At 52.4% G+C, this 8,197-nt stretch overlaps 2 non-coding genes across 2 annotated transcripts; one reads left to right on the plus strand and one right to left on the minus strand.

Annotated features, from left to right (window-relative positions):
- Positions 1–854: 854 nt before the first annotated feature.
- Positions 855–927, plus strand: TRNAG-CCC (transfer RNA glycine (anticodon CCC)). Its single transcript has one exon. It is a non-coding gene; the product is annotated as a tRNA-Gly (tRNA).
- Positions 928–3,843: 2,916 nt separating this feature from the next.
- On the minus strand, positions 3,844–3,916 carry TRNAK-UUU (transfer RNA lysine (anticodon UUU)). The gene has a single exon. It is a non-coding gene; the product is annotated as a tRNA-Lys (tRNA).
- Between the last annotated feature and the right edge of the window lie 4,281 nt (positions 3,917–8,197).

Below are 8,197 nucleotides of genomic sequence, written 5' to 3' on the forward strand. Positions count from 1 at the left end.
GGAGACTCTGACTAGACGTGGGAAAGAACTCCCAGGGGAATCAGTGGGGAAAGGCAGGGAAGTCGGTGGGCCCTGGGGCCCATCTGGTCTGGGCGTTAGAAATCTGAGGTGGGGCAGCTGTGGAGGAGGTAGGGGGCTGGATCCCATGACCTCTGGATGTCCTTTCTGGCCTGTGGCCTTCCTGTTGCAGAGCAGTCTTTAATGATCTAAGTCTGAGTCACTGTCTCAGTGCCAACAATTCCCACTGCAGTGGCTCGGAGATGGGGCAGGAGCAACTGGGCTAGCTTCTTGAGGAGGAACACTGTCCATCTTAGATTTGGAGGGCAGAAAGGAGGGGTTGTCAGAGCAAGCGGCAAGGTGGTCCAGGAGGAGGAGTGGCAGCCGTACTCTCAGAAGGGCTCTCAGACCAGAAGTCATAATAGAACTACCAGGGGGCCTCTTACTGGGAGAGCTGAGTGAATGAGCATGGGCTCTGGGCTCTCGGGAGCCTGGGGACAGAGGGATGGGTGGAGGCATGGACAGATGGCTTCAAATCTGCATATGGCACAATGTCCAGCACATTAAGAGCACCTGGTCTTCATCCTGGTCTACCCTTTTTTCCTGCTCTGTGACCTTGGGCAGAGAGCTATCCATCTCTGGAGGGTCTTTGGTTTCCTTCTCTTCTGATTGGCAGAACTGGACTAGATTAGTTTGAAATGGAGTTGGATTAAATGGGGGCAATAATTGTATATCTCTTAGTGTTCTTTTGAGGATTAAATGAGTTAACATATGTAAAGAGCTGGACAGAGTAAGTGCATGATAAATAGTTATTATTATTATTTTATTTTTTTAAAATATTAAGGATTCTTAGGACTTCCCTGGTGGTCCAGTGGGTAAGACTCTGCACTCCCAATGCAGGGGGCCCGGGTTCGATCCCCGGTTGGGGAACTAGATCCCGCATGCATGCAGCAACTAAGAGCCTGCGTGCTGCAGCGAAGATCCCTCGTTCCGCAACTAAGACCCGGCGCAGCCAAAATAAGTATATAAATAAATAAATATTTAAAAAAAATTTTTTTAAGGATTCTTAACCTTGGGCTTGTAGGTAAGTTGCAGGGAGTTTGTGAACCGCTTGAAGCTGTATAAAATTTTGGAGGATAAGCATTTTCTGAGGGAGAGTCCAGAGCTATCATCTGCTCCTCAGAGAATCTTAGATCCCCGAAAGATTAAGAACCACTGGCCTAAATGACCCAGGGCCCCTCCACTAAGGTGTTTAGATTCTCTAATGTGAGGGATCGCCTCTGCCATACGGACTGACCTATTTTCTCCCACAAACACCTTCAGTTCAAGCCCTTCCCTGCTGTGGCCTCTGCGCCCATGGGTTACCAAGGACAGCCCAAGCTGAGCACATGAGTGGCTGGCCTCTCCTTCCAGCTTTAGAATCGGGGCTCCTAGGGTAGGGGGGCTCATCATGGTTGAGGCCAAGTCTGGGTTCTCATCTCCCAGCTGGGGAGAGGAAGAGGACCCAGCCTCAGTGGGGTTGGGGATGCCGAGAACACAATGCGAGGTCTGGCCTTGCCCAGTCTCCCCTACGTCCCTCTGCCAGCCCACCCCAGGGCCTCCGAGGCAGATACCGTTCTAATGAGCTAAGGCCCATGGCAGGCATCGGTAATTATGATTTTGCAGAAATATAGAAGGCTCTTATGCAAGTGCCTGACATACTTCCCGGCTGTGGCATCTGCGACAGCCAGGTCCCCAGAGGCTGGAGAAGGGCCCCTCCACCCCCTGCTGCCAACAACCCTTGGAGCTTGGGACACTGGCATAGAGCCGCCTTCTCACTGCCTGTGGCGCTGTCCCTAACACGCCCTGGGTGAGCTGTTCCCTCTCTCTGTGCCCCAGGCTCCCTGGAGGGGAACAACATGGGCTCCAGTGTGTGCACCCCTCTCCCTCCCCCGCCAAGTCGAGGCTGTCCAGGAGACCTGTTTCCATGGGAGGGGGATAATGGTTTGGGGGATGTTTCCCTTTCTCTCAGTAAGAAAACCTCTCTTTCCACAAAGATGTCCCCTTCTATTCTGTTTCTTTTCCCCTTGAGGCTGGGGACATAGGGCTGACAGCAGCCTGTGGTGGGGGTCACAGCCCCTGGCTGCCCCTCCCCAGGCCCTATGCCAGTTTGCCCACCACCATCTCCCATGCTTCTGATAGTGTCCTGAAGCCACCCCTTTCTTTCCCTGGTCCACTCCCCATACCCACCCACAAATCATCTGTTACCAAGGTAACAGCAATGTCATCACTTTGGGGTGAGCAAGGAGGTGGAGCCCAGTGGATGGGATGGGGCTGTTAGGGGTTAGAATTTTAGAGATATGAGCACTGAGGGCCCCCAAACTCTTAAAGGAGGATCTTTGGCTGCAGAGGGGCCCTGGGCACAGACTGGGCTGCAGGGTGCTGCTGTGAGTTGGTGGAAAAGAGGGAGGATGAAGTCTGGAAGCAACTGGATCTGGGTGTTAGGGGTGAGGGTGACTGGCTTACTGAGTGGGAGAAGCGTGAGGGTGACGATGCCAAAGAGATGTTGAGGCAAGGAGGATGGAGCCTGCCTGTAACTCCTCCTTTGGGATTCAGCTTGTTAACTCCTCCTGGGGAGAGGTTTTCTGGCTGGGAGAGTCTAGACCCAGTGGAAACAGCAGCTGGGGATCCTGGGGCCAGCCTGGGCCCACACTGCCCCCTGCAGACTACACAGAAAACAACGTTGGATGTCTTCCAGGGAGGAGTGGGTAGGTGGGGCCTTCGAGGGTCCACATTTGAGACATCTAAACCATGTGGTCCTACTAAGTGCCTAGAGAGGCTCTGGGCACCCGGGGTGCCAGTTTCCTGCATTTGAGGCCCTCCGGTAAATCCTGACCCAGAGAGTGCCCTCCTGCCCAGAGGATCCCTCCGAGCAGACTTGGGGGTAGGAAGCAGCGGGGACAGAGATTCGCCTTGAGCTGAGTTGACAGAGGCCGTCAAGAGGACTAGAAGGCAGAGGGGCCAGAGTATTCTAGGCAGATGCAACAACCTGGGCAAAGGCACAGAGGTGTGAAACAGAACAGACTGTTCTGGAAGTTGCTGGTAAGCAAGGGAGAGAGGGAGTGGTGACAGGGAAAGGCAGAAAAAGGTGGACAAATGGCCTTGGATGCTGGACCAGGAAGATGCGTTTTCCTGCACAAACGGGCTTCTCAAACTCGCTCATTGGAACCCAGGTGAACAATCCAGGGGTACCATGGAGGCATGGGGGGCGGGGGGCAGGTAGGCAAAGTGGTTCACTCAGAACTTGAAAGGAATTTAAAAACATGTCTCTATATTAAATGTTTGTGCAAGCCTTGTGTTTGAGTCCAAGAATATCTGTGTTGGTTTTCCTACCAAAAAATGATTTTAAGCACTAACTATGGTGTGCCACAGATGCCCTGGAAGATGGGCGTGGTTACCCAGGTGTTTCCATAGCCCAGCTTGAGAATAGCGCTGAGAGTGATTATGGTATATGGTCATTCCTGTGTCTTAGGAAGATCCCTCTGGCTCCCAAGGGCAGCCACATGGAAACAGAGCCAGAGTAGTGGGCTCAGGGTCTTCTGGCCAAAGACTTCATTGCAGGGATGGCCTGGAAGGAGTCCTGTGTCTTGGTCTGGGTGCATGGCAGTGAGGTGACTCAGGTTCCAGCCCGCCCTCACTAGCTAATAACATTGGACAAATTGCATAGACTGTAATTGGGGACCTCCTTACTTCAAGGGGTGGTTGTAACGTGCAGTGGGACCTGGAGGATCTCACACCCCTGAAAAGCTGCTTCCCTTGCCTGCAATGCCTTTTTTTTTTTTTGCCACGCGGCTTGTGGGATCTTATTTCCCCGACCAGGGATTGAACCCGGGACCTCGGCAGTAAAAGCGCAGAGTCCTAACCACTGGACCACCAGGGAATTCCCTCCTGCAGCCTCCACTGCTGATCATCCCAATTCTGTCAAGTCATAGCCATTCCTGCTCCTCCTGCCATTATTAATACCCCCCCACCCCCATCTATCAAAACCACAGCAGTCCAGCCACTGTTATTCATATTTACTCATCCTCAGGGCTCACAGCCCAGGACTGGAACAGAAAGTATTTTTCCCCATTTTGCAGTTGAAGAGGTCGAAGCTCAGAAAGGCCAGGGGTCCCTGCCATCCAGGTTCCGGGGTCTGATACTTCTTTGCGAGCTGTTAAATAAATGAATGCATGAACGATGAACACTGCCCCCCATCAGCCCCTCTTTCTTTGGGGGAGGGGTGGTAGACCTCATTCTCCAGCTCCCCAGGTTGGACTGTTGCCTGGTTAATTTCAGAATTCCACACACATTTGTCCGGCAGAGTGGTCATAGTACAGTCATTAGGAGCAAGAACTGTAACCCGGTGGCCTGGGTTCAAACCCTGGCTGTGTCTTCTCTTAGCTGTGTGACCTTGAGATAGTTACTTAACCTCTCGGAGCCTCAGTTTCACCATCTGTATAATGAGGGGGGCGGTGATAATAGAATAATAGAAAAAAAATAGCATCTGTCTTAGAAGATAGACTGAAAAGCACTCTGGAGTCATACTGAGCACTGAAGAACACTTTGCTAAATAAGCAGACCCTCTACATTTATGTGTTATATAAATAAACCTACACTTTTAAGTGTTAAATAAATAAACCTGTATGATGTACTAGGCACTGGAGATATGTAGAGAAAAAGACACCTACATTTACTGACGGCTCAATTGTTATCTCATTCATTATTATCCAGCCCTGTGGGATAGAGGTTCCCACCATCCCCTTTTAATAGTTGCAGCACGAAGCTCAGAAATGTTGTTACTTGCCTAAATCCACCTAGTTGCGCTTGCACTCAGGGTCTGTCTAGAGGTATGTTTACCTCTTAGTCCCTACCCTCTAGGGGCTTCCACTCTGATGGGAAAACAAACATTAGACAAAGTACCTTAAGAATAAACTGCACATCAGAATAAACTGCACATCAGGGCTTCCCTGGTGGCGCAGTTGTTGAGAGTCTGCCTGCCAATGCAGGGGACACGGGTTCGAGCCCTGGTCTGGGAAGATCCCACATGCCGCGGAGCAACTAGGCCCGTGAGCCACAACTACTGAGCCTGCGCATTTGGAGCCTGTGCTCCGCAACAAGAGAGGCCGCAATAGTGAGAGGCCTGCGCACCGCGATGAAGAGTGGCCCCCGCTTGCCGCAACTAGAGAAAGCCCTCGCACAGAAACGAAGACCCAACACAGCCATAAATAAATAAATAAATAATTTAAAAAAAAAAAAAAAAGAATAAACTGCACATCAGACGACTGCTGTGAAGGAATTTGGTGAAGGGCAGAGGAGGGACATGGGGAACATAAATGCCAACTGGCTGGGTTGCAGGAAGGGTTTTAAGAAGGAGGCAGTAAGTTTGAAGCGTGAACAGAGAACCTTTCCAAGGTGAGACTTACTGGTGGTGAGAGGGACTCTCAGGAATAAAAGATTGGAGACTTAGAGCCAGGCCTGTGCATCCTCGGACTCTAGGGGGGCGCTGTTTAGCGTGGTGCCCTGTGGAGCTGCACACCCAGAAACCTCAGAGACAGTTTGCTGGAAAAAAGGACCACCCTCCTAGGGTGGGGGCATTCGTGTACACAGACACACAGAGCACACAGGGATTGCCATATGGTATTGCCAGCTTCCTGCGTGTGTGCATGTGTGTCTGAAAAATCGTGCTCTCATCCATTCCTTTTAGGGAAGGGGAGGGTGGGACGAATTGGGAGATTAGGATTGACATGTATACACTACCATGTGTAAAATAGATAGCTAGTGGGAACCTGCTCTATAGCACAGGGAGCCCAGCTCGGAGCTCTGTGATGACCTAGATGGGTGGGAAGGGCCGGGGGTGGGGTGGGAGGGAGATCCAGGAGGGAGGGGATATACGTATACATATAGTAGCTGATTCACTTCATTGTACAGCAGAAACTAACATAACATTGTAAAGCAATTATATGCCAATTTTAAAAAGATAAAAAAATAAAAATCATTTCCCTGGAACTCAGTGCCCAGACCTTTTGACCACTAATGTAGGGGTAACAGCGGTGCCTGAGCCCTGGATAGGGTAGGATTCCACCCACCCAGGTACCCTGCCCCAGGTCGCACACACTAGTGTGAGGGAGGGAGGGAGAGAGAGCCTGGTACACGGTAGGCACTCATAACATTTTGTTGAATGAATGAATGAATGAGGAACACTCCCCTCAGCCTCAGTTTCTCTGAGGGAGTGGTTGGCTTCACTCTCCAACTCGCCAGGTCGGAATGTTGCCTGGGATAGGAGACAAAACGAAACAATACATTTTGGTTAGAGGAGAAGGACACTGACTTATTTCTCAGCAATTTTGACAGAAAAAAAGTTACTTCCTTGGCTTAGGGAACCCCAAGGGTATTATTAGGATCGTGTTATGCCATGGCCTAGAAAATGATAGAGCATTTGGGGTATGAAATTCATCTGTGTTGGGGGAAGTTTCTGGGACAGTCATGTCTATACCCCCAGAACCAGCGAGGGACACCGCCAAGGAGACTGGGGTCCTTAGTGGTGTCCCTCGCTACCGCAAGGGAAGCTCCTGAGGGTTAAACACTGGGATAAGATGCAACTCCACAGAAGTTCCTTGGGTCCTCACTGCCACACTGAGTGGGAGAGAGGCCTTGCTCCTATTTTACCCATGAGGAAAGTAGGTTCAGAAATGTGTCCCTGCCTCATGGGGGCCTCAGACCACCCAGAGCCTGAGACTCCTCTGAGAGTGGCGAGCCTGGACCAGAAATTTCCTGAGGCCTCTCTGGGCCTGAGGATGGGCTGTTTATACCCTGTGCTGTGCTGGCCCAGGAGGTACGGTGAATGGGTGGGGTGGGGGCTCTGAGTGACCAGGTTCTGTCTGCCTCAAGGCTGGCTTCTTTCCTTGGAGAGACAGAGCCAAGGAAAACCAGAAACAGGCCCAGCAACATCTCTTTGGGGACAGAAGCCCAGAGACTCTGAGATGGGCGGAAGGAGGGAGTAGCAGCAAGAGTAAGGGAGAGGTGGGACTTCCCTGGTGGCCCAGTGGCTAAGATTCCGTGATCCCAGTGCAGCAGGCCCGGGTTCGATCCCTGGTCAGGGAACTAGACCCCACGTGCCGCAAGTAAGAGTTCGCATGCCGCAACTAAAGATCCTGCCTGCCAGCAACGAAGATCCCGCACGCCACAACTAAGACCCGGTGCAGCCAAATAAATAAATAAATATTTAAAAAAAAAAAATGAGTAGGGGAGAGGGGGCGCTCAGAGGGGGCAGGGGGAGGGTACAGACAGCTTTGGAGGTAGAGGACATGTTGGGGGGTGGTGGAGGGGGTGGGACTGGGTTATGCAGCTGGAGTCCCCTCCACTGGTGTCTTCGAAGGGGGCCCGCGCCAGCCTCCACCTTTTCCACCTCCATCCTCCACAGGAAGCATAACAAGCCTCTCCCTCCACCTGCTCATCCCCTCTGCCCCACTGCCACCCCTACGCCCTGCTCCCCCTAGGCCAGGGCCAAGCCCTCCCTCTGGACCCCTTCTACTCCCCTTCCCCTGGCCTTCCTGGGATCTTGCTCTGTCCAACCTTGCAGGGTCCCATGGGGGGCCTCCTGACCTTGGATCCAGCTTTGGGCAACGGGTGAGTCTTGAAGTCTTGGGGGTCTTACTGCGGATCTTGGGGACTCAGGTTTCTTTGGCCCCCATTGTCAGGAAGGTTCCCATCCCCTTTTTCTTCTTTTGTCTGGCTTCATGAGAGAAGACCAAGGGCCAAGGTACCTGGAGGTACCCTGCCCATTGTGTGTGTGGGCATACTCTTTGGTTTTCCCTCTCCCCTCAAGGAAGGGCCCCCAGAATCACAACGCCTAGATAGTTAGGTTCACATGAGGTCAAGCCACATCTTTAGAGCCCCATCTGTGCTCTCTGCAAGGCCCTTATCTATTTACACCCAACACAGTAGTGGAGGGTGGGGGCAGGGGGCCCCCTGAGCTGACTGTGTACAGTGACAACAGGGGCTGAGCCTGGGGAAGGCGGCCGTGCCCCAGGCAGACTGTATTTGTCCATAAACACAGTGCACCGCAAGCCCCAGGGCAGAGGAGGGGCAGAGAAACCAGCCCAGCTGCAGCTCCTCTCCTTCTACCTCCCTGGGAGGGGGTCTCTCCCGGGCCCACCCCTCCTCCTCACAGGCACGCTCT

The sequence above is a fragment of the Balaenoptera ricei genome, chromosome 20 (assembly GCF_028023285.1).
Source record: "Balaenoptera ricei isolate mBalRic1 chromosome 20, mBalRic1.hap2, whole genome shotgun sequence".
NCBI lineage: Eukaryota > Metazoa > Chordata > Mammalia > Artiodactyla > Balaenopteridae > Balaenoptera > Balaenoptera ricei.